Source organism: Callorhinus ursinus, unplaced genomic scaffold (assembly GCF_003265705.2).
Source record: "Callorhinus ursinus isolate GAN/ISIS: 27379988/994484 unplaced genomic scaffold, GSC_fseal_2.0 scaffold44, whole genome shotgun sequence".
Taxonomy (NCBI): Eukaryota; Metazoa; Chordata; class Mammalia; order Carnivora; family Otariidae; genus Callorhinus; species Callorhinus ursinus.
In genome coordinates, this window is record NW_027397106.1 from 3,268,432 (window position 1) to 3,281,377 (window position 12,946).

The 12,946-nt window shown below is 58.6% G+C and overlaps 2 protein-coding genes across 3 annotated transcripts in view; one reads left to right on the forward strand and one right to left on the reverse strand.

Moving 5' to 3' along the window:
* ANKRD33 (ankyrin repeat domain 33) overlaps positions 1-3,639 on the reverse strand; it is a 33,700-nt gene extending 30,061 nt beyond the window's left edge. Inside the window, exon 1 of the mRNA XM_073881972.1 lies at positions 3,582-3,639. The gene's annotated coding sequence lies outside the window, so the exon portion shown is untranslated. The remainder of the gene's footprint in view (positions 1-3,581) is intronic.
* Positions 1-12,946, forward strand: part of FIGNL2 (fidgetin like 2) — a 47,486-nt gene that overhangs the window by 14,098 nt on the left and 20,442 nt on the right. Inside the window, exon 1 of one of the 2 annotated variants that reach the window (XM_073881964.1) lies at positions 3,474-3,605. The exons of the other annotated variant lie outside the window; for it this stretch is intronic. The gene's annotated coding sequence lies outside the window, so the exon portion shown is untranslated. Of the gene's footprint in view, positions 1-3,473; positions 3,606-12,946 lie in introns of those variants that run through there. 2 annotated transcript variants of the gene reach the window in all.

The window sequence follows — 12,946 nt, forward strand, 5'->3', positions numbered from 1 at the left end:
TTTTTCTGGTTCTCATGGAGGCCCTTCAGAGCTGCTGCCTTGGGGCCCCAGGCTGGCTCAGGCGGTAGAGCATGCAACTCTCGATCTCAGGGTCGTGAATTCGAGCCCCCCATTGGGTGTAGAGATTTACTAAAGAAAGAAAGAAAGAAAAAAAGCTGGTGGCTGTGTGTGTGTGGTGGTGGTGGGGGGCGTGTGGATTGGCCCCCCGACAGCCTGTAGCTCACTGGGAAGGCAAAGGTGCTGTGAGCACATGGTCAGAGAGTGAGGGGCTTGAGCAGGGTTGGGGAGGCACTGGGAGCTGGGCCTTAGGGGCCAAAGAGCCAGCAAGAGGAGAGCAAGGGCCCCCATTTGTGGGGGGAGCAGCCTGAGCCCAGGCGAGTGGGCAGCAGCAGTGAGCTGGGTGTGGTGTCTCTGGGCTCACCCCAATCCCTCAGCCCCTGGACGCATTTCCTTCCTTTCCTGCTTCTTAATGACTCCTGAGTGGCCCGATCCAGAGGACCACAAAGAGAGTCCTCCCCGCCCTTTCCTCTTCCTCTCTTCCTTTTCTTCTTCCCTTCCTCCCTCCCACCCCCATCCTTCCCCGGGGCCCTTTTCTTTCCTTCCTCCTCACCCCACCTGCTCCTCCCTCCCTCCCTCCCTCTGGGCCCTCCACATCTTCCCTTGACTCTCTCTTTTGAAACTCTTCACCCTGGTTCTCCCGGGCCAGCTGGGTGAGTTTTCTTCATGTTTTCAGAAAAGACTTGTTGCAAGTCTCTGGACCTGGAAGATCACACAGGCACACAGGCCCCTACGCACCCGCACACACCCAAAACATAGCGCATGCCTCCCCTGGGAATGGGGTCGGGGGGTGGGATTCTCCACCTTGGATGTGATACAAGCAAAATGACTAGGAAAGAATGGGGGGCCCTCTGCAGAAGCCAAGCATTACTGCCATCATGCCCACTGTTACTATCCAATCCACTGCTGGGCCCTTGACCCACCCCTGAGCTGATCACAAGACCAGCCTGACTCCTGTCTGCAGCAGGGGGCTCTCAAGGCACAGATCCCTTGACTAGGGTCAGCCAGGAGAGGGTGAGCAGGGAATCCTCAGAGAACAGATCCCCTGTGCCCTGCCCAGGCAGGGCAGGGGGAGAGACATGATGAAGGGCCATTTCCTAGGATTGAGTATTTGTCAGCCCAGGAGGCTGGATGATGTATTAACAGGACTTTAATGAGCTCGGGAGGGGAGCCACACTTCATTGCCTGAGCACTGGTGCAGGATGGGGGGCAGAGAGTTGAAGAGGCCCGCCGCACCCCACCTGATAACTAACCCCCTTAACGGGACCCATGCTGGTTTGCCGATCAGAAATAACTCAGCACCTCCAAGATGTAGAGCCTTCCCTCCTGCTCCTGGGGGCCGGCGAAGGCCTTCTCATCATGCTGGCCTGTCCTATCTTACTGGGAAGGCCTTCCTGAGGTCTAACCTTGTCCTTCCTACCAGCACTGGAGGGTCCTGGGGGATGAGAGAGAACTGGACCCTTGCTCCAGGGGAGCACATTATCAGTTCTTTCCTCCAGCCTCACTCCTGTCACCCACCCCCACCCTGGAGCCTGGCGGGGAACGGCCCCCAGGGACACCCAGCCGCCATGCTCTGGCAATGCCAGGCTTGGCCTTCTGGAACGAGTCCTGCTGGTTGAGGTCACTTGGTTTCTGTGGACACTGGCTTCTCTCTTAGCTCTTGCCTCTGACAAGGAGCAGGACAGGTGAGGTGGAAAGAGTACAGTGGGTTCTAGATCCAGTTTTGCTGTGTGAGCCCAAGGATGTCACCTCTCTAGGCCTCAGATGTGCCCGCCATCAGTACGGAAATACCCAACAAGTTCCCTCTACCTCTGTTATCCTGGGATGGTCCCTTCAGCAAGGAGTATCTGCTCTCCAGGGTAGTGGCTGTGGATCCATCCTGCTTTTCTGGTTCTGAAGCCGGGCTCCCTAGCATAGTGAGCCTGGACACATCTGTCCTTTGTGCCAGGGTGTGGCTCTGGGGGTGTGAAGTGCAGAAGAAGAGAGGATTCCGGGGGTGGAGAAGATCCTACTCTTGGTGAGTTTCGGAACCAGCTTGGGTGCTCGGCTTGCCTCTACAGGTGGGGCGCTCTGGGTACTCAAGTCTCCCGGAAATGTACCTGGACCCTCCAACCTAAGCTCAGCCCCATCTCCTACAACCTCCTTGGGCAAAGTGGGTTCTGCTATAGGCTGCTTGCCCTGTGGGCTTCCTTTCCCACTGGAATCATTGCCGGAGAGTCGAGCCTGGGTGTCTGATAGGATTCTGTCTACCCTTGGGCTGGGAGCTCCACGGGGACAGGGATGTGCCTTTGAGACTCCCTCAGGGGTCTCCAGCGTCCAGCGTAAAGCTTGGCACAGGGTCTGCGCTCAGTTGCACCGGTGCCCAATGCACCAATCAATCAGTGGACGCCTTTGGATACCTCTCAGCAGACCACGGGTCTGGAATTCATCCTCCCTCTTCCCCTTCCACCATTCATCCTGCTTGGCCCAATGTGAATATCGCCTTCTTGCGGGAAGCCCTTCAGCGAAGCCCCCCTTTTAGAACTCACACTCCACCTTCCGCTGTCCAAGTCCAGGGCTTCACCGTGGCCACACGCCTCTTGGAGTGGCATCAGTGGAGAGGTGGACTTGTCCGGCTATGTGTGTCCCACCCTCTGCATCCCGGGCTGCCCCGTGGTAGGAGCTCAGTGCCTCGGAGGGGGGGGGGAGGGAGGATGAGGGCATGAATCAACAAGGCTTTGGCCAAGGGGCCTAGGCTGTACTGGGCGAGGGGGTCTAGGGCGGCAAGTAGACGGGGCGGGCCGGGGAGGGCCGACCGCGTTCCCCTTTGGCTGCCTTCCCCTTTGCCCTTCGACCCAGGAAGCCTCTCACACCCAGCGGACACGCTCGGAGGCCCCAATCAATCCCGGCCTCCCCCCTGGCCGGACGGCTCCCCCACCCTTACCGGCCTCCACCCCCACCCCAACTTCCCGCTCGACGGCCCGGGAGAGGCCCGGGCGCGCCGGCGAGTGGCGCAAGGACACTATCCACACCAAGGGTCATTTACTCTTTTCTCCCCCTCTGTGGCTAATTTATTTTAGAGCTAGGGGAGGGGGGGCGGGGCCAAGCCGGGAGGGTTGAGAGGAGGGGACGGGAGAGCCCAGGGGAGGTGGGGGCGGGGCGGGGGCGAGGTGGGGGAGGGCGGGGAAGGAGCCCGGGGTGGAGAGGGCCAGAGAAGGGGCGGGAGTTGGGGGGAAGGGAGGGGCAGTAGGGGAGGGAGGAGCAGGGAAAGGGGAGGGGAGCAAAGGCCTGCGAGGGAGGGCGCTGGGGGCGGGCGAGGGGAGGCGGGGGTGGGGGTGGGGGTCCTGCCTGCGGGGGGAGCCGGGGCGGCCCCTTGTCCGGCCACCCCCACTGCCCAGTCCCGCTCCCGGCCGCGGCGGCCGCAGCAGCCGCAGCAGTAGCGGCTCCAGGATGGTGAGCGCCGCTGCCCCCCAGCCCCGGCCTGTCGCCCCCGGCCCGCGCCCCGGCCCCGGGGCCGGACGCCCCCCCAGGCCGCGCACACTCACCTAGGACCCGGCCGGGATGCCGAGGTACGGGGGGGCCGCGGGCCCGGGCGGGGGCAGGCACGGGAGCGCGCGGGCGGCCCGGGGTCAGGGGGTGGTGACCGTTCGGTCGGGGTGTCCGGAGCTTTGTCCGCGGACGCGGGGCAGTGCGAGGGCCGGAGAGGGCGGGGGCTGCGGGGCGCAGGGTTCCACTAGGCGGGGGTCGAAGGGCAAGGCCAGCCGGAGACCCGGGCGGGTGCGTGGGAGCCGAGGGTCACTTCCCGGGGGGAGGGGGACGGCAGACAAGGGGATCTGGTCTCCGCCGCCGACGGGCACCGTCTTCGCCGCCCGCTTTGGTACGCAGGTTGCCGCAATAGCGAGCAGCCGGCTCTGGGGGGAGCCTGCGGGATTGGGGGGTGGGGAGCCCGGGATCTGCGGGTTCGGGTCCCCGAAGGATCCTGTGTCCGGAGCCCGAGGGCCGGCCCGCAGGCCCCTCCCACTCCGTCAGGTCTTTGTCCAGCGGCCCCTGTGTGTGTGTGGGAGGGGGTGGGGACTGGGTTCCTGGCCCGGAGATTCCCCAGCATCGTGACGGGGCAGTGACAGGAGACTGAGGCCACTTCGGACCCTGCGCCCCTAACGCCCACCCCGTTCCTTTCTTCTCTTCTGGCCGGGGAGAGCGTAGCCTCATCTCAGAGTCAGGGGCGTTGCAAGAAGCTGCACTTACCTTCTCCCGTGGGCTACAGGCTACAAGGGAGACCCTCTGAGCTCCCCGCTCTCTAGAAAGCGCCCCCTTAAACTTGCCCACTCCCAGAGCCCTCTCGGTCTACGCAGAGATTCCCTTGCTAGGAACCCGCTCTGTCGAGGGTCCTCCGCAGAAGGGCGGGCGCACAGTAGGTGCTTAGCCCAGGTGGGCCCTCTTCCCCGGCGCCTGCGGTCCCCGAGCCGCTGTTGGGCGGAGGAGGCCTGGGAAGGGTCTGCGCGGGGAGAGAGCGAGGGGCCTGGAGCCTGCGCCCAGCGGCGGCCCGGAGCGCAGGGGTGGGTGGACGGGTGGGTGGGCTGTTAAAGGGACGGTCACTAAATCAGGATTAGGCCGTGGGGCTGTCAGGCTGCCTGGCCCTGTCTCCATGGATACCTAATTTGGAGGAGAATAGAGGACGGAAGAATGTTTGTGTTGTGGTCCGCAAGGGCTGCCGCGGCTGAGCGGGCTCTTGCCCCGGGCCAGGCAGCGGGGAGCCGGGCTCTGGTTCCAAGCCCGCTCTGGGCTTCTGCGGGGGGCACTTCTCGGTTCTCGGAGCCCAGAGCCTTCCCTGTGGAGTCTCTGGAGTGGGCCGGATGGTGCCACGGCCCAAAGCCCCCTGATCTGCACAGGGAGCCCCAGACCCGCCGGAATCCAGCCGGAACCTCCGGTGCACCCTCCTGGAAACGGCCGCGCTGAGGTTCCTCGGGGCCCCTCCCCGGACCCCCTGGCCGGGAGCAACCGCCGTCCTCCGCTCAGCCTTGGCCCGGGAGGACCCACTCTCCGGGCAGCTCGGGGCTGCGGCGCGGCCGGGACCCGGCGGCTGTGCGCGGACCCCACAGCGGCTGAGCGGCGGGCAGGGGGCGGGGCGCGACTTCCTGGGGTGGGCGAGAAAGGGGCGGGGCTTGCCGGCTGGCTGCGCTGGACGCGGTGACAGGCCTCGTAAATCCCCCTTTCCCATATTTAACACCATTTCGTTTATTTCCACTTGAATCTATTGGTGTCCGCAGCAGCGACCCCAGCGAGGAGCGACCCTCGCCCTGGCTGTAATACCTTCTGGGGGGAAAGTCCTCCTGGGCCAAAGGGACCTTAGTTATGTAGGGCAGTGGACTTGCTGCTGGTGAGTCCCAGATAACCCGACATCCTTGGGGGGACCTCCATCTCCCCAGGAGAAGAAGTGGGGCCTGAGAGGCACGGGGAGGAGTTTGGCCTCTGAGGCCCTGCGGGATTCTCTGGCCGTGGTCTAAGAGTGGGCTGGGCTGAGGATCCCAAGGGTGGACAATTCCAGTACACAGACTGGAGGGGGGTAAGGGAGAGGGACCGGACCAGACCGGAATGTTTTGTTCCAAGAGCCCTTTCCTGCCTTCCTGCTGGTCATCCATGGCCACAGCTTTTTTAGGGAGCAAGGCTCCCTTCCCCTCCCCGGCCTGGGCTGCAGCTTTATTGCTGAGATCTCAGACTCTCCACGTAATTTCACGCCTCTCTGCCTTTGCTCTTGCTGTTCCCTCAGCTAAATGCCTTCCCCATTGTCCCTGTCTTCCCACCACCTCCTCATTCTTCAAGGCCCAACTCGGATGCCATACTGCCGTACTTCCTCGTGTAGCCTCCCCAGAGCCCCCAGCTCTCGCACTTGCTCCCGCCATGTTCTCCTAGACCTACCTGCACCTGTGCCTCCTTCAGCCTTTGTGGCTGAGTCCACACTAGGCTTTGCCTCCTGGAGCACAGGGATGGAGCCTCTACTTCCCCGCACCCTGCCCACCCTGGGCCCCGCACGGAGCTTGGCACCTTGTGCTTGCCCCAGGTTGTTGGCTGAAGACACAGGGGTTTGGTAAGAGCAGCCTGCAAAGCATGGAATCTGGCCCCTTTCAGGCAAATAGCGCTGCACTCCTGGGTGGGTGGAGACCCCTGGGTGGGTCTCCTCCTCCTCCTCATTACTGACCCTCCCCCACCCCCCAAGTTGGGAAGGACTTTGCCCCTTCCTTTCCCCACAGACCAGCATTCTTTCCCTGCCATTATCATCCTGTTAAACAGAGAGGCCAGTCAGGATCCATATGGATCACATTAACAATTGCTTATTATCTGGGCCCCGACTGCCCCCATTCTCCAACCCCAGCTCCTACTGCTGCAGTTGTTGGACCCTTAGGAGCCCAGCCTCCTGGCCTCCCCCTCCCCCCACCATTGGTCATCCTGGGAGGGCAGGGGACAGGCTGGTCTCCCTCACCCTCCCTGTGCCTTCTAGCAGAACTTTGCTTCTCCTTGACTTGGCTGGCAGTTAATGACTCCTTTCCCCGATTTAATGAAAACCAGGTTCCCCGCAGAAGTGTGGCTCAGGGAGGTTCCAGAGCTGCAGCAAGGAGAGGTGGACCTAAGGTCTGGGTGCACCTGTGGTCCACAACACTGACAGCCCCCGCCTTCCAGTGGACCGAAGCTGTGAGCAGGGGCAAGCCATACTAGGCTGACCATGGGGTGTTCTGGTGTCTTCTGCCATCTCAGCCTTGGGCTGGCCCGGCTCCCAGGAGAGACCTTGTAAGGCACTGGGTCCCAAGCCTTCTGCTGCAAAGAAGCAAGAAAGCTGAGAGTTTCCTGGAGCTGTAGCTGAGGGGGCCTTGAAGGATGGGGAGTGGGTTTCTGTTTAAAGGCATATAGCCCAAGAGCACTGGGGATGGAAGGGGTCTTCCAGATTGCCCATAACTTCTTATTTACAAGCCCCTCAGAGGGGCTAATGAAAGCCTTTCCCTGAACAATGCACTTCCATCAGTTGACCCCAGCCTTTGCATTCTGTCTTTGAGGGTTCTTGGGCCCCCTGAAGCCCATGGGGACCCCACATCAAGAAGTCCTCCTCCCAATCCAGGCCCCCTCTGATGTGCGAAGGGTCGAGGCAGGCTGGTAGCCCAGGACTCCTGACTCCACACTTAGTGCTGTCTCCATGGCCTTATTCCTGGCAGGGGGACAGCGTGAGCCAAGGGACCTGGAGTGGCCATTGAGGTGCTGGGCCAGCCTTCAGTTGGGAAGGGTTCACACTGCTGGTGTTGGGGCAGGGGCAGGTCTTCTCATGTCTGGGTGTGTTGCCTGGAGAAAAGATATTCAGGGATTTTTTTGTGTTTCAGAGTCTACTTGTCTCCAGGAATAAAGTTGAGTGGCAAGCAAGTCTAGCTCTAAAAGAAGAAAGAAAGAAAGAAAGAAAGGAAGGAAGGAAGGAAGGAAGGAAGGGAGGAAGGAAGGAAGGGAGGAAGGAAGAAAGTCTAGCTCTTTTCTGAGCATTTTCTTAAGTATCTTGAATCATGGTGAATACTTAAGTAGCACGCATTAAACCCTCTATATTTCACCTGTGAAGTGGGACTAAGAATGGTGTCCTCATAAGTGTGACAGTGAGGATTAAATGAGGCAATAACCAGGAGCTGGGAGCCCCGAGTTCCAGGCTTGAATGACTGTGTGCGGTGAGGACTGGTCAGAAATGCAGGTGACAAGGGCTCCGGGCTGTGATTGCTGTTGGCTGGCATTTCCCCACTTGCCCGGCCAAGGAGAGGGGACTGCATGGGAGCTACCCAGGTGCCTTGCTCTCTTTTCCTTTCCTACTGAAGCATGGGCAATGTCAGACTTTGCAATTCATCTTGGGGACCGGAGGTGGGTTGGGGAGTTCTCAGGGAATGGGAGAATTGGGCTATATGCACGGGCCAGCCTCCATAGCTCCATAGGGTTGTGACCCCACCTCCATTTTATTTTATTAATTTTTAATTAAAAAAAATTTTTAAAGATTTTATTTGAGAGACAGAGAAGAGAGAGCAGAGCAGGAGTCGGGGGAGGGACAGAGGGAGAGGGAGAAGCAGACTCCCTGTGGGGCAGGAAGCCTGATGTGGGGCTCGATGCCAGGACCCCGAGATCATGACCTGAGCCAAAGTCAGATACTTAACCAACTGAGCCACCCAGGTGCCCCAATTTTTAATTAAAAAAAATTTTTTTTTAAGTCAGCTCTATGCCCAGTGTGGGGCTGGAACTCACGACCCCAAGATCAAGAGTCACATGCTCTACTGACTGAACCAGCCGTGTGCCCCCCACCCTAGGGGCCAAGCCCTGGGCTGCAGTGACCACCCCCTCCCCCCATTAATTAGGTATAATCGACCTGGACAAGTCACTCTGTTTGGGTCTCAGTTTCTCATCTGTAAGATGGGGTTAAGAACACTAGTGAGGGGCGCCTGGGTGGCTCAGTTGGTTAAGCGACTGCCTTCGGCTCAGGTCATGATCCTGGAGTCCCGGGATCGAGTCCTGCATCGGGCTCCCTGCTCGGCGGGGAGTCTGCTTCTCCCTCTGACCCTCTTCCCTCTCGTGCTCTCTATCTCTCATTCTCTCTCTCTCAAATAAATAAATAAAAAATCTTAAAAAAATGAATTCAAAAGATTTCTATTAAAAAAAAAAAAAAGAACACTAGTGAGTTCATAGGTGCCAGAGGCCCTGGTTTGAAATAGTGTGTCCCTTTGTCTCTGAAGTACATGCCTACCTCTGGTGAAGTAGGCTCAGGAACTCAGAACCCAGGGACTCTGGAGAACCACTTCCCATGTAGGAGCAAGGAGAAAGGACGTGTGTGCGCACGAAAGTTCTGGGCCATCTTTGAAGCTCCCTCCAAAGTAGAGTCAGGGCAGAGAGCAGGGCTCAGGAGGTAGGCAAGAGGAGAGCCAGCTTGGTTACCTCAGGAATCTGGGAGGTAGAAACCCGCCTTCCTGTCTCTCCCCTCACGGCCCAGGCCGACTCAGGCCCCCTGGTCCCTAGGCCCGCGCTGGGGTTAATCGGGGCCGGGTAGGGAGGTGTGATGAGGAGGCTGCCTCTCACCCTTTCTAACTCTGCATTGAGCACCTGCCCTGTCCTGGGGTTCTGGGTGTGCCTCAGCGAGGCTCCAGTGGGGCCCCAGCCAGGGTTGGGATTCCTGGGCCCCTGAGACTCCCTGCACACTTACAGGGCACCTGCGTGCCAGGCCCTGAGCAGGCCAGATCTCTCTGAACTACCCTACCCTCAGCTTCCCACGTGGCCAGGGAGGACCAGAGCACGTCCCCAGCCCTGGCATCGTGTGCTCCACCACAAGCATCTAGCCTGAAGCACGGCCGTGCGCATGGCCTCCCGGCAAGGCCCTGTGCCAGGCCCTGGGAGTGTGGTCCGGGTGGCTATTCATCCAGCATCCGTGCTTTTCTGATTTGGTCCCACGTTCAATGAGCTTACGAGACAGTTGGGCAGTCAGAGACGAGGCAGATGGACAGGGTACGCTCTCAGAACTGCTTTCCTTGTATTCTCTGTGTGGACGGGAGCGCGTTAACAGCCGGTGGCCCTGCTTCGGGCTGTGGGGAGTGCCCAGGAGTGGCCGGGGACCAGGGACTCAGGGACAGCGGGGCCCCGCCATCACCGGTGGAGTCTGAAGGGGACTGAGTTCCCCTGGGGGAGGCTGTTCCCAGGCGACAGAGGCCCCAGTTCAGTGGGAATTCATAGGAAGCTGGGAGAGTCCCCCTGCTGCTGACTGGCCTATTTGGCTCTTGGATGCTCAAGAGTCTGCAGCGATTGGTTCTTCTTTCTAGGCCAGTGGGGAAAGAAAACTGGTGGGATTCAGGTTATACTGAAGAAAGATGACTCACCAACACCATGCCCACCCCTGCTCCCCACCACATACATCACGTGGTTCTGCCCCTACCCAGTCTGCCTGTTTCTTTTGGGGCAGAGGGGCCCCCTGGAAACACTGGCCGTGGGGGGAGGTCACCCCTTCCACCCAGCTCTGCAGACAGCATTCATTAGCAGCCTGACCCTTACTCCTCCTTTCTCGGATGGACGTGTCCTGTGTGGGATGGCCATTCTTAGGTTACATCTTCCATACTGGAGCCCTCTTCAGGCTGGAGTTTTATCTATATCTATCTATCTATCTATCTATCTATCTATCTATCTATCTATCTATCTATTTTATTTATTTATCTGAGAGAGAGAGGGTGCACATGCGTGAGCGTGAGTGGGGGTGGGAGGCAGAGGGAGAAGCAGACTCCCAGCTGAGCAGGGAACCTGATGCAGGACTCGATCCCAAGACCCTGGGATCATGACCTGAGCTGAAGGCAGATGCTTAAACCGACTGAGCTGCCCAGGAGCCCCCAGGCTGGAGTTTTAGGGTGTGAGCCTCTTGTTGGGAAAGATCGAGGTGCCTCAATGGGGTGGGGAAGGCAGCTGGAGGATGGGGGTGGGTGGCCAGGAGTTCCGTTGTGGGCCTTGTTGGGTTTGCAGTGCCAATTAGACACGCAAGTGGGGATGACCCAGAAAACCTGTAGAGAGGAAGGAAGAGCCCTTCAGCCAGCCTGGAGTGCCCCTCTCAGGAAAGATAGTGTCTCGCGCTGAATGTCTCTACTGATGGGGAGCTCATCCCTTCCAGAGCCAACCCACATGTTCAGACAGCTAACAGGTAGCCAAACATCTTTCATGGAGGGTTCACCTCTTTTGAGGAGGGTGACTATGCAGAGCTGCACGGTCTGCCACCCAACGTGGAGATATTTGGAGCTATGGGTCCTCAGAGTCTTTCTTTCCTGAGAGAACGCTCCCAATCCCCCACCCTGGCTGCCCTGCTCCTCTCTGATCACTCCCCTCCGGGCCGTGGGACCGTGGGACCGTGGGACCGGGGCTGGGGGCTCAGGCCTGCAAGGATGCCTTTGGTCCCGCGATACCCACTTTGGAATGTGCTAACTCTGGGGTCTGTGGCTGAGTATGGGGGCATTGAAGGAAGAGGCTAAAGGGACAGGGGAGGTTGATGAGGATGGTGGGAATCAACAGATACCTCCATTTTCTTAGCTGTTAAATGGGAACAATATCATTTGCTTCTGACATGAGCGGCTGAAGAGCATCTGGAGCCAGAAATCCCCGGTGGGTGTCACCATGCCCTAGCTTGACTGTGCCTCGGTTTCCTCTTCTATAACAGGAACAGCTATCCCTGTTTCCTAGGGTTATTGTGTGGATTCAGTGAACGAATGTGTGGAGATCCCTTAGAACGGTGCTTGGCATGTGACCTGGGATCCCATCCAGGGACAGAGAGACCGAAGGAATTGTCATGGTAGTTTGGTGTTTGCCTAGCTCCCCCTTCCCTTTTTTCTCTTTCTCTCTCTGTTCCTGTGGCCCTGCAGGTGTGGGGGGCCACCCCCTTGAGGACGGCCCTGCCCACTCACGCCCAGGTAGACCGGCCAGGCTGCATAGCTGGAGTTACTTAGCTCGGCACCCCCAGGGCTGGGAAGGGCATAGGAGGGGGCAGGGGCGGCCACTAGGGGAGCCTGGGTGGGCTGCCTGGGCCTGCTTCCTGCCCTCTGCTCAGGCCTGGTTCTGTCTCCCACATCCCCCCCATGCATGGGAGGGGGGCATATCTGGGGCCAAGGAACATAGGATCACCCAGTCTTTAAGGCTTAAGCTTTTTGGAGGTCACATGCCACCCAAACTGACTCGAGTCAACCTTGGATCTTACACCTGGCTGCGGGGTGGGGTGGTGGGGCTGGAGGGGAGGTTCTATCTAGTCTTTTGGGCTGAGGCCTGTGGTCCATGACCCCAGATGAGTTCGTGGTAAAACTGTATTCAGGTGTTCTTAATTTCTTTTGTAGTCCCATGTATTTTTTTAAATTTCATTTTCCTCTCCAGCTGTATTGAGGTATGATTGACAAGTAAGTAGTTGCATATATTTTTATCTTAGGCATTGAAAAAGTAGTTTTGAACAGACCGCAGATTTACTAGCCTACAAAAGGGGCCTATGACTGAGGTGCCTGGCTGGCTCAGTCCACGGAGCATGCTACTCTTGATCTCGGGGTCATGAGTTCAAGCCCCATGTTGGGCATACGGCTTACTTAAAAAATAAAATTTTTTTTAAAGGGGCCTATGACTGAACACTGGTCAAGAGCCCTGACCTCATCCTCCATCCCACACCCACACAGGGCCCAGCCCGCAGTGAGGAGGAGCCCCAGATACAGACCCATGGGGAGACAGACCCTGGGAGGGGCTCAGCCAGCCCTGACAGCCCCGGAGCCACAGCTTCTTCCATAGCGCACAAGCTTGATTCGTCCGAGTGTCCACACATTGAGGCCCCCACAAGCCTTGTACATGCATGGCTCCCACTGTCTCCATACTGTGGGGAGATCTCTGGTCCTGGGATTGAGCCCCGTGTCAAGCTCCCTGCTCAGTGGGGAGTCTGCTTCTCCTTCTTCCTCTGTCCCTCCCCTCTGCTCATGTGCTCTCTCTCTTTCCCTTTCAAATCGATAAAATCTTTTATTTATTTTTTTAAAAAGATTTTATTTATTTATTTGAGAGAGAGAAAGAGAGTGAACGAGCCCGATTTGGGCTTGATCCCAGGACTCCAGGATCATGACCTGAGCCAAAGGCAGACGCTTAACCGACTGAGCCACCCAGGTGCCCCTAGATAAAATCTTTAAAAAAAATAAAGTAAAATAAAAAGAATTATTTAGAACAAGTACTTACTACAGAAACTTCAAAGGCCCTGCTTCTCCCACTGCCATTGTATCAGGGAAGGTTTTCTGGGCAGAGGACTTTGGGAGGGAGAGGACAGGGCAGGCAGGGAGCAGATGGGCTGCTGGGCTAGAGAAGGGTTGTGCAAAGGCCCAGGGGCGGGGGTTTCTGAGCACGGAGGGAGTGGGGAGCCCAGTTT